This window comes from Oncorhynchus tshawytscha, linkage group LG13 (assembly GCF_018296145.1).
Source record: "Oncorhynchus tshawytscha isolate Ot180627B linkage group LG13, Otsh_v2.0, whole genome shotgun sequence".
Taxonomy (NCBI): domain Eukaryota; kingdom Metazoa; phylum Chordata; class Actinopteri; order Salmoniformes; family Salmonidae; genus Oncorhynchus; species Oncorhynchus tshawytscha.
Window position 1 is genome coordinate 25,700,053 of NC_056441.1, and position 12,632 is coordinate 25,712,684.

General features: G+C 42.1%; 1 protein-coding gene across 4 annotated transcripts in view; it reads left to right on the top strand.

The window, feature by feature from the left end:
* The first annotated feature begins 2,023 nt into the window (after window positions 1–2,023).
* The window catches only part of LOC112264602 (thyroid hormone receptor beta), a 174,532-nt gene continuing 163,923 nt past the window's right edge, over window positions 2,024–12,632 (top strand). For 2 of the 4 annotated variants that reach the window (XM_042295468.1, XM_042295470.1), the window contains exon 1: window positions 2,024–2,284. The gene's annotated coding sequence lies outside the window, so the exon portion shown is untranslated. Of the gene's footprint in view, window positions 2,285–3,068; window positions 3,304–12,632 lie in introns of those variants that run through there. The other 2 variants (XM_042295471.1, XM_042295469.1) reach the window with 2 other exon arrangements.

The following is a 12,632-nucleotide window of genomic DNA, read 5'->3' on the forward strand; positions in this document are numbered from 1 at the left end:
TAATTGGAAGTTCAAGAGAGCCTGCATGCTTTTTTCCTCAGGCCAAAGCAAAATAACTTTGGGATTGTTTGGTTGATCTCTCCAATGTTCCCAGTTTCTCGCACCATAAAACACCACTTAATTTACTCTCCCTCCTTGTGACCATCTCTCTGTTGAAATTCCTGAGAGGAATGGATTATGAAGTTCATTCAGTTTAGGCACATTAATGGTGAGCCCTTCCTTTCAGAAACATATAGGAATGTAGATTCTGTTCAAAGACATGCATCTTTGATGCTCAAAGTCACTGATGCATAAGACAGCAGATAGAGCTAGAGAGCAGACTACTGTATTCCCTAGTGCTTGGCTCAGGTCCTGCACAGGCACAGCCAGGCGAGGACTGCATGTTTAGAGAAGGTAGCCGGGGTAGCTGTTTTATAAATGAGTGAGTGAGAGCATTTCGAAACATATATGCCACTGAGAGCAGAAAGATTGTTGGCCAAATGCTAAGCAGTGTCAAAACCACTTGTATTTAAATGTTGTAACCTTTATTTAACTAGGCAAGTCAGTTAAGAACAAATTCTTATTTTCAATGATGGCCTAGGAACAGTGGGTTACAGTGCCTTGTTCAGGGGTAGTACGACAGATTTTTACCTTGTCGGCTCTGGGATTTGATCTCGCAACCTTTTGGTTACTAGTCCAACGCTCTAACCACTAGGCTACCTGCCGCACCAATGAGGCATACGTTAGAAAATAATATAATTAAATAATATAATTATTGTCCTCTGAGAAGAAAGCAAAAAATCACAGGCACACATACATTTTACACAAGTGTCCAAAACATCCTCTTAACGATGGCAGTTACAACGGCACCAAAAACGACCAATAACCTGACATCAATGAGACATGTTGACACCGATGATATCATTATGAATGGAGGGGCACCTGTTTGAGCTTATAACCCCACTGACTGGTGTCTGAAATATTGCCTGCCTGACAGACAGACAGTACCATGCCACAGATACTTGACCGGGACTGATCAGTATAGCTGGATGCACTACAACACACTTGGAGTGGCCCCAAGTAAAACATCATGGCATGGTTGGGACATATCGCACATTAAAGAAAGACAGCCACTACCTAGCACTAAACCAGGTAGATTACAGTAGGTACCACCTTTATCACAGCCTAAGTCTACTCATGCCTTCTCATGTGATTGGTTGATAATATAGCTTTTATGATAGCCTAAGCCTACACTTGTGGTAATAAAGTAGATATAACTTTATCATAGCCTAAGCCCAGTCTTGTGTTTGAAATACACCCCTACTATGAATAGATAGGGGGTGTTTAGTGCTGTTGTAACACGTTATAAGAAGCCAAAAAGGGAAAATGGATTTAACTTGGCGATGGCAGCTGAGTGCAAGTTGTTTATGTTGGTACAGTAGCCATGACTTGCTGCAATTGTTTCTTTATAGCACCATGGCCCATCCCAAATGGCATCATATTCCCAATGTATTGCACTACTTTTGACCAGGGTTCTGGTCAAAATAGCTTGCTGTTTGGGACGTAGCCCATGATAGATTCTGCCTCTAATTCCCCTCACAGTTGGGGGGGATTCTTCCAACCAGGTCAAGGTCCAAGAGAGAGAAATTGGATCAATGACATTACAAGTAAACCTACTATTGTTTATTCAGTGGTGGAGCCATGTACGTAGTTGAGGATAGGAGCATTCTGATGCTATGAAATAACACACACACACACACACACACACACACACACACACACACACACACACACACACACACACACACACACACACACACACACACACAGTCAGACACAATAATATTATTTTGGGAGTAAGTGAAGTCAATATTGTTAAAGTTATAACTGTATGAACGTGCATATTTTCAATTTCGACTACACTACACTACATGATCAGAAGAAAAGGTTTTTATGTTAATTTTTGCAGCAGACACAGAGATGTAGGCTAGTAGGGGCGAGGCTTGGTTTGGTTCCTGGCTGACAGGGATTCAAACAACAGCTCTCTGATTCCCCATAGCGATTCATCCGAGCACTGCAGTTGTCAGTAGCTACAGTACGTTTTCCCGGGTCCATGTTGAAGTTTGTTAACCCAGACTTTCTCGCATACTCGCTTCGTCAGGTCATTCCAGGGCACGCGTTGCATCCGTTTGACCCCGCTCACAGGTAGAAGAAAACCGACTACACCCGCGCGAACTCAGTTGGAGAGGAATGCACCAGTGGAGTGTTGGAAAATAACATTTCTGTTTGCCGACCTGCGTATGAGGTATGTTGCCCCATTTTTATGTCCCTCTTTGAAACATCGATATTCCGGTGCAGGGGGAAAAATGCTGTCGAAAAAACGTCCGTTTGTAGACAGACATTCAATAAGTCGCTAGACTGTTCATTCGTCTCTCAATAAGAAACTCACTTTGCCTGACTATTGTTGACTTAGTCAAATTGTTTTTTTATAAGCTCTCTTGAGTTGGTGTTTGTTGTTCAGGCTAATGGCGGTCCGATATAAAGGCTTGATAATGTGGCCGGATGTGAAATAATTTTGGGGCAGAATCGGAAGATGAATGTGTGCTTTTCGAACATCCGCTGTGTAGGCTACAGTTTGCATCAGCATTAGGCTACAACTGCTGCATGTCATTAGCCAGTCAACGAGTATTTATATATGGAGTACTGTTTGTTGCTCGTCTGTCTTCAGACACACAGACTAGGGTTTTTCTTTAATTCACAAGCGCTGCCCGGAACATCTGGATAGTCTGCCCCAAATTTGAATACAATTTTGCACGCAGACTATTGTCTAAGTAGGCAAAATAAATGTATCGTGCGCTGTGCAGGTGGCCTAGCCGATTGAAAGCATATCAGTCATATTTTGAAGTAGCCAATGTAACTTTAAGATTATTTTGGACTATAATTATATAAACCTAAATAGGCTATAAAGTGCTGTAATGCGTTTTTATTTCATTGTGGAAAGCGAATTATGAATACACCTCTATTAACACGGTGGGTAGTTACAATGTAACAACATTTCGATCGAATGGTTACAGTGTAACGACACGTCGATCTGATAAACATGTACCGCAACCACTTATCATAGTGCCGCTGAATTAAATTGTCCCTCCAGGGTCGCCGTAGATATAATTTCGAGACATGCAATGTATCTGAATTCTCCGCTATCATGTATTCTCCCGTTCTGGCTGGGGGTATTTCAGGTCAAACGACAGCTTTTGAAACGTCGCAGTGTGAAAATTGAAGTCAATTTGCGAACTGGTCAAGAAATCAGCAGCTGACCTGACGGTATGAGTAGACTTGCAACACCTACATCGAATAGAAATGCATTAGGATACTTTGTGACAGGAGTTCGACCTAATGTAAATTAACCTGGTTATAGCCTAATGTAGCCCTATTGAAAGCACAAAGCACGCCTGCAGTGGATGCCTGATAGCCACAGGATTACGTACATTTAATGTCCAATCGTTTCTGATCTGCCACTGTTCTGTATTCAGGCTATTGGAACTTCGAGTTTGTTAGTTTGACACGGCATTATAGCAGCCTTTCGATTGTCCTCAGTTGGCCTGTACTATCAGTGGGCTTGCAGGATAACTTCTGATAATATTTAAGCATTATTATTCTATGAATTATATTAACAATGATAGTTCCAAATGGCACCCTATGCCCTATTTAGTGCACTACTTAGACCAGTGTCCTCTATTTAGTGCACTACTTCTGAACAGAATATTCTCTATTTATGGCACCCTATTCCATATATGTTGCACTACTTTTGGCCAGAACCCTATTGTTTGTTACATAATTACCTGTCGATTGACCAAATATACAGTACCAGTCAAAAGTTTGGACAAACCCTACTCATTCAAGGGTTGTTCTTTATTTTTACTATGTTCTACATTGTAGAATAATAGTGAAGACGTAACAACTATGAAATAACACATATGGAATCATGTAGTAACCAATAAAGTGTCAAACAAATCTAAATGTATTTTATATTTGAGATTCTTCAAAGTAGCCAACCTTTGCCTTGATGACAGCTTTGCACACTCTTGGCATTCTCTCAACCAGCTTCATGAGGAATGCTTTTCCAACAGTCTTGAAGGAGTTCGCACATATGCTGAACACTTGTTGGCTGCTTTTCCTTCACTCTGCGGTCCAACTCATCCCAAACCATCTCAATTGGTGTGAGGTAGGGTGATGGTGGAAGCCAAGTCATCTGATGCAGCACTCCATCACTCTCCTTCTTGGTAAAATAGCCCTTACACAGCCTGGAGGTGTGTTGGGTTATTGTCCTGTTGAAAAACAAACGATAGTCCCACTAAGTGCATTTGAATTCTAACTAAATCACAGATAGTGTCACCAGCAAAGCACCACCACACCAGCACACCACCTCCTCCATGCTTCACGGTGGGAACCACACATACAGAGATCATCTGTTCACCTACTCTCCATGTCACAAAGACACATCGATTGGAACCAAAAATCTCTTAATGTCCATTGCTCGTGTTTCTTGGCCCAAGCAAGTCTCCTCTTCTTATTGGTGTCCTTTAGTAGTGGTTTATTTGCAGCAATTCAATGAAGGCCTGATTCACACAGTCTCCTCTGAACAGTTGATGTTGAGATCTGCCTTGAACTCTGTAAAGTATTTATTTGGGCTGCATTTTCTGAGGCTGGTAACTCTAATGAACTTATCCTCTGCAGCAGAGGTAACTCTGGGTCTTTCTTTCCTGTGGCGGTCCTCATGAGGGCCAGTTTCATCATAGCGCTTAATGATTTTGCGACTGCACTTGAAGAAACTTTCAAAGATCTTGACATTTTCCGGATTGACTGACCTTAATGTCTCAAAGTAATAATGGACTGTCGTTTCTCTTTGCGCTTTTGAGCTGTTCTAGGGCTATTTTCTGTGTACCACCCCTACATTGTCACAACACAACTATTTGGCTCAAACACATTAAGAAGGAAAGAAATTCCACAAATTAACTTTCAACAAGGCACACCTGTTAATTTAAATGCATTCCAGGTGACTCAAGTATGAAGCTGGTTGAGATAATTCCAAGAGTGTGCAAAGCTGTCATCAAGGCAAAGGGTGGCTACTTTGAAGAATCTAAAATCTAAAATATATTTTGATTTGTTTCCTTATGTGTTTTTTCATAGTTTTGATGTCTTCACTATTAGTCTACAATGTAGAAAATAGTAAAAATAAAGAAAAACCCTTGAATGAGTAGGTGTGTCCAAACTTTTGACTGGTACTGTATATATCAGTGTAGGCTACTGTAGCCGAAATGTCAAGTGATGTTCTGTCTGCTCAGCAAATGGCATCATATTCCCTATTGTGAACTACTAGTTTTGACTGGGCTCTTTCCCGGCGCACATGGAGCTACTGGATTTGACATAGAGTGGGTCATAACACAACTCATATACCTTTCAACATCATGCAAACAAAACCAGAATCATGCCATGCAGGGTACGTATCAGGTCAAGAATAGAGTCCGAATGCCACCACATAACTATGCATTTATAGCATGCTCTTAAACCTTTAAGCAACAAACCAACCCATCAAACATGCTTTATGGGGTTAATAACACAATCTCTCCATTAGCATTTTGTTGTGAACATGTAGTGCAATGCTATGTAGCCAATATTTACCACAGTTTTCCCAACGGTTCCCAAATACCCCCAGGAGACCCAGTTAATATCTCTTCAGATGCTGGTTTTAAAGCCGACTGAGCTTTGATATGTCATGTTCTTTAACAGTTGCCGATTTATTTTCCATGTTTGTAGAATGAATGAGCCAGTGTTTTCCTCATTGTGTGCAAGGGTGGAATCAAACAAAAATGGAGAATAATAGCAAATTTAACATTTCTTGAAACAAAGCACATTGTCTGTTACCTTGTATCATGGTCTTGTGCGTCATGGTCCGGTCCTGTGTTTTAGTGCTTTTTTCTAAATGAGATGTGCATTTATTTGATTTGATTTGTACAGATTCTTTAGGGTTGACACACCAATTAAGGTTCTATAAATACTATTACGAGGAGTGTGCAGGGTTTTTCCCTCACTACCATTAGGTAGAGTAACATTCTTGGGTCTTCTGATATCTATAATTTGGACCTTTTCTCCATGACCCTCCCTAACACCTATGCTCTTGTGAATGATGACTGGCATTATGAAGGCCTAATGCAGCCTTATACCCCCTTCAACTACAGTTTGACCTAACTGGTACTGTGCCTCACTGGTATTCTAGTTTTAAGATGTGCATCATGCTCTCCGTCTAAGATTATGGAGAAGGAAGATCCAATTAACAGAAATTCTGTGTTCTGTGCCTCTTAAATTTCAAATTCCTTTGAAAATGCTTCCTGAATCGGCTCTGATACAGTGGTTTCATTCATAATGTCTATATAGTTCAGATGGCGGGTAAATTCCAGAGTTAGAATCTCATTATGTGATGATGGGTCTCCTGGAGTAGTTGGTCTTCTGTTTCAGACCCTTTATTCATCTTGGTAGGGAATGTCTTTTGTACTTCTCTAGTAGTACAGGTTTTGACCTAAGCTCGAGCCTAAACTTGAACACGAGCTAGACATTGAACCTGAACGCAGGGCTTGACATGAACTTTTTTAGCCACTTGGCCTTTGTACAAGTAGGACAGATTTTTTTACTCCTAAAGTTCAAGTCACTTGTCCCCCCCCAAAAGGTCTGTTACATCATGGGCCAAAAAAGTGACATGAATTATTATCACTGGTATTGACAATGGAAAGCTGCTGGTTTCTGACCCCATGTATTATACAGTATCTCCTGCCGTTGTGGCCTTGAGCAAGGCACTTAACCCCCCACAAAGTCAAATGCTGTACTGTGGTGCGTCAACCCTCCATCTCGAGAGCTAGAGGGTGTTCTGATTTTTTACAACGTGGTGTGTTCCAGTAGGACTGGAGAAAAAGCCTGCACACCCAGTAGCTCTCCTGGAATCTCCTGGAGGATGGTTGGCCACACCGCAACATTACAATTACAACCAAATACTTGTTATGTCTTTATCAAATAATTCCCTCATTCAATGAACCAGGAATCAAAAGGCTAAGGTGTGCGAGGTTGACAACTAAGATGTTTATTTATTTGTACAGTTAAAATATTCAGTGTCCAGGGGAGATGTTGACAGCATACAGTAGGAGTTTATTGTCAATTAAGCTATTCTAGGAATATTTTTGTAACAGAATTACATGGAAAGTCTTGAATAGAGATGAAGCCTAGACAATTTTGAGTGTTTGTGAGACAGTTTTACAACCGGAGCATTGGTGCAGGATTGGTTAATTTCATCAACAGTGCACTCATATCAGCTGCGTGTCATCCATTTGTGGTTATACATGATTGCTGGTGGAAAGTTAGGACATGACAATGACATTAATACATGCTAATAGCAAAAATAGTTAACTAGCGAGATAACCAGCCAAACTACACAACATGTTTTGAATTGGGTCTCCAGTTAGTCTGTTGTATATCATTATTTTACCTGTTGCACAAATGTCTCTCTCTCTCTCCTCTGGCAATGGCCCACTGGCACACGCAGGTGCCTTTTGGGAGGCAGACATAGACTTCCATAGAAAGTAGGAAGAGGACTATTAATGTCACCACTAATTGAGTGTTTCTCAATGTTCCTCTGCTTCGACGGCTGACCTAAGGACAGAACCTGGTTCAATGATCTCTGTTCACATCCTCTTAGGCCATGTGGTCAGGTCACACAACAACACAGGTTGTATCCCAAATGGCACCCTATTCCCTATATCGTGCACTACTATTGACCAGGACTCAAAAGTAGTTAACTATATAGGGAATAAGGCCCCATTTGAGATGCAGACTTTGCCACACTCTTTTCCTTTGACTTAATGTGACAACTAACTTCGTAACCGTTATTGGATTTCTACGGAGACTTGCAGGGTATGTTAACGAGAGGGTTTTTTAAATGTCTGCCCTTTCGAACCCTGCATGCGTTGTGTCAGGAGCAATTTGAGTGTAACACACCGCTTAGCCTAATCCTGTTTTATTGAAAGGAAAACCGAGATGGAACAAATTGGGTGCTACATGGTTGGTTGTTATTCCCTCTTTGACTACAAAATTCTGGTAACTTTATCCAAATTATCAAGCTTTCCAGAAACCCTGTTAGGAAGATTCCGGATTTTCTGCTTATTCACTCATGAGTCCGGTAATTTCTTACTGTTCAATGCAAGTGCTTAAAATAACAATATTAGAGGCTACCGAGTGGCGCAGCAGTCATAAGGCATTGCAGTGATTGAGGCGTCACTACAGACTTGGGTTTGATCCCAGACTGTGTTGCAGCCGGCCGTGACCGGGAGACCCATGAGATGGTGCACAATTGGTCCAGCGTCGTCTGGGTTATGGGAGGGTTTGGCTGGCCAGGATGTCCTTGTCCCATCGGACTCTAGCAAACCCTTTTTGGCGGCGCCTGCATGCTGACTTAGGTCGGCAGTTGTACAGTGTTTCCTCCGACACATTGGTGCGGCTGGCTTCCGGGTTAAGCGAGCAGTATGTCAAGAAGCAGTGTGGCTTGGCAGGGTCATGTTTCGGAGGACGCATGGCTCTCGACCTTTGCCTCTCTCGTGTCCGTACGGGAGTTGCAGTGATGGGACAAGACTGTAACTATCAAGTGGAAATCACGAAATTGGGGGGAAAATACAAAAAATAAATATATATAAAAAAATATATAAAAAAATAAAACAATATTAGTTTTTTAATGCATTAATGTTGCGGGAATTGCTTGATTTGATTGAGTATGTGTAGTGGTGATTGTTTTATTTGAAAGGTTGAGTAGACACTGTCAGCATGTAGATACAGCACTGTGTATAGGAAAGTTGTCAGTGTTGATCTTTCACTGTGCTAAATAGCTCAAACTGAGTCCCAAATGGCACCCTATTCCCTATATAGTGCACTACTTTTGACCAGTCCTATGGGACACTGTGGTACCTTAAGTCACACACATGGTACGCCGAAAGGGAGAAGGTTTACCAGACAAAATATCAGTTTTCTTATATCTTCCAGATGATTTTAAAAAGCACATATTTTTAAAGCTATGATTCATTTTAATGGCACAGCCAAGTTCAAACATACAACTCCTGCACAGTTGAATAACTAAACTATTGCCACCCTCATATTCCCATCCCATTAAAGCATACTGTGTCTGTGTCCCAAATGGCAGCCTATTACCTATGTTGTGCAATATATAGTATCTCCGTACAGTATGTCTCAACCAATGATTGATAATGATTGTTGTGTGTCTGTCTGTCCATGCATTCTCCATCCTGATCTATTCCATGTTAGACCAGTCACTCTTCATGAAAGTCTTAGTCACCAGTTTCCTTCTCTGACTTGTAGTCTCACCCTTCACACACAAACATTTCATGGGCTATTACACGTCAGACAAGACTCAAATGTTCCACTCTGAGTCCCGAGGCCTGGGGCCTGAATTTTGCTTTCTCCATGTCAATAATCAGTGGATGGATATCATGCCTAGGGAACACAGCGTTCCCAAATACACCCTGCTCCATGCCACCTCAGAGTTGTTGTAAGGGCTCAATGTCTTCCCTATAGATCTGCTCAGACCTGGGTTCAAATACTATTTGTTTTCTTTCAAATACTTAACGATCTTGCCTGGTGCTAGAACCTATGGAATAGCCCGAAAAGTGCAAACCCACGCAAACCCCCCATGGGCCCTGGTCAAAAAATGTAAAGTTATAAAAGACCTGTAGGGCTCTGATCAAAAATAGTGCACAATATTGGGAATAGGATACCATTTGTGACGTATCCGTTACAGTAGCATATCTGACTCACTCTCTTTGTTTTGGTCTTCGTCTGTGGCTTTGAGGCAAATAAAGAGAGGGATCAAAGTAGACAGAGAGGTGATCCTTAGCTGATTGACTGCCAGGTTGCGTTCATTTTAGCTCGCTAGCTCAGCGCCCTTGGTGTATGGGCAGAGTTTTCCAGAGGTGTGGACTCCAGTCACAAATTTGGTGACTAGAGACTCACTCGACTTGATGGAAAAGAAACCAATGAAATGGTCTTAAATGTGCGAGCTAGGACTTGACATTTTCTGGACAGGTTTTGTAACTTCTTGTCACTCATTTTGTGACAGAGGCTCTGTGGATATCTCAGTATCATATTTGCAAAAAAACAGATTGGCTAATGAAACGCACACTCGGCCCTCTAAATGGACCAGGGAACTGTCAATCAACACAGGTCGGGTGAGCTAGCGCAGTGAGACGTTTTTGGGGGATTGCAAATGTGAAACTGAATCGGAAAATATATTTTTTTGTATACATATGTTAATAGGCTACATATAGCCTACCATTTGTATTTTATATTTATACCTTTGCTTATTCGATCTGATCACCACCATAGGCCTATGGCATTGTACCAAATTCTTGTGTCAGTCTGTCTTTCAGAACCAAAAATTGCTTTTCTTGATTGTTGACCAATGACAAGTCATCAGCATTGCACATATCCAGATTAGTGACCAGAAAGCGCTTGTCTTATTTTGTCCGGTTTTGCCTGGCAAAGCCAATGGAGCCTATATCACGTTTTAGGGAAGACCCAGATGCAGACAGTGTCGAAGTAACAACAGTTTATTACTAGAACAGGGACAGGCAAAATGACAGGTCAAGGGCATGCAGAGGTCAGTAATCCTGATCAGAGTCAAAGGGTACAAAACGGCAGGCAGGCTCAGGGTCAGGGCAGGCAGAATGGTCAGGGTCAGGGCAGGCAGAATGGTCAGGGTCAGGGCAGGCAGAATGGTCAGGGTCAGGGCAGGCAGAATGGTCAGGGTCAGGGCAGGCAGAATGGTCAGGGTCAGGGCAGGCAGAATGGTCAGGGTCAGGGCAGGCAGAATGGTCAGGGCAGGCAGAATGGTCAGGGTCAGGGCAGACAGAAGGGTCAGGGCAGGCAGAATGGTCAGGGTCAGGGCAGGCAGAATGGTCAGGGTCAGGGCAGGCAGAATGGTCAGGGTCAGGGCAGGCAGAATGGTCAGGGTCAGGGCAGGCAGAGTGGTCAGGGTCAGGGCAGGCAGAATGGTCAGGGTCAGGGCAGACAGAATGGTCAGGGTCAGGGCAGGCAGAATGGTCAGGGTCAGGGCAGAAGGGCAGGCAGAATGGTCAGGGTCAGGGCAGAAGGGCAGGCAGAATGGTCAGGGTCAGGGCAGGCAGAATGGTGAGGGTCAGGGCAGGCAGAATGGTCAGGGTCAGGGCAGGCAGAATGGTCAGGGTCAGGGCAGGCAGAATGGTCAGGGTCAGGGCAGGCAGAATGGTCAAAACCGGGAAAACTAGAAAACAGGCACTATAGAAAAAGACATGAGAAAGGGGAAAAACGTTGGTAGGCTTGACGGAGAAAACAAACTGGTAACAGACAAACAGAACAGGTATAAATACACTGGGGTTAATGGGGGAAGATGGGCGACACCTGGAGCGGAGCGGGGTGGAGACAAGCACATAGACAGGTGAAACGGATCAGGGTGTGACAACCTACCTACATTAATATTATCCATATAAAGTAATGTTCAGCAATGTGTTACAGATGCGTCTTTGTCACAACAATAGGCTACCTGGTGATTTCATTGATCATTTTCATATTTCAGATTGGCCTAGTTTGGGAAGGTAGGCCTTATGATCCTGCTTGGTCTTGCCTCCAAAGAAGTGACAATGTGACATGATATCCCTATTTGATATTGACTGCTAACATGAATGACTTTCAGCTCAAAATGCAGGTGTAAAATGCAGTTTATTTCTGTACCTTGCGTTTTGAAAATGCTGTAATGACAGGCGACATTTGCGCAGCGGTTGTGTGCACGTGCATGTGTGTGCGCCGGGGTCGCAAGCTTTGAACCACTCCTTTTTGAAAGTCGTGGGTCTAAAAGGTTGAAAACCACTGAGCTAGCGAACAGATTGCTGTACACCAATAGGATCGGGTGAAGCGCAAATGGCAAATTGTAGGGAGAGAGCAGTGGTGAAAAAAGTAGTCAATCGTCATACTTGAGTAAAAGTAAAGATACCTTAATAGAAAATGACTCAAGTAAAAGTGAAAGTCACCCAGTAAAATACTACTTGTATAAAGTCTAAAAGTATTTGGATTTAAATATACTTAAGTATCCAAAGTGAAAGTATAAATCATTAAAAAATTCCTTATATTAAACAAGCCAGGCGGCACAATTTTTGATTTTATTTTTATTGATGGATAGCCAGGGGTACACTCCAACACTCAAGACATAATTTCCAAACTAAGCATTTGTGTTTAAATAGTCTGCTAGATCAGAGGCAGTAGGGTTGACCCGGGATGTTCTCTTGATAAGTGTGTGAATTGGACAATTTTCCTGTCAAAATGTAACGAGTATTTTTGGGTGTCAGGGAAAATGTATTATTTTCTTTAGGAATGTAGTGAAGTAAAAGTCAAAGTTGTCAAAAATATAAATAGTAAAGTAAAGTATAGATACCCCAAAAAACTGCTTAAGTAGTGCTGTAAAATATTTTTACTTAAATACTATACACCACTGGGAGAGAGGATTGCCATAAATAAATATGTAACTCCAAAAATGGTTTGTTGATCAAGAATATGATCTTTTCCTTTGTAAG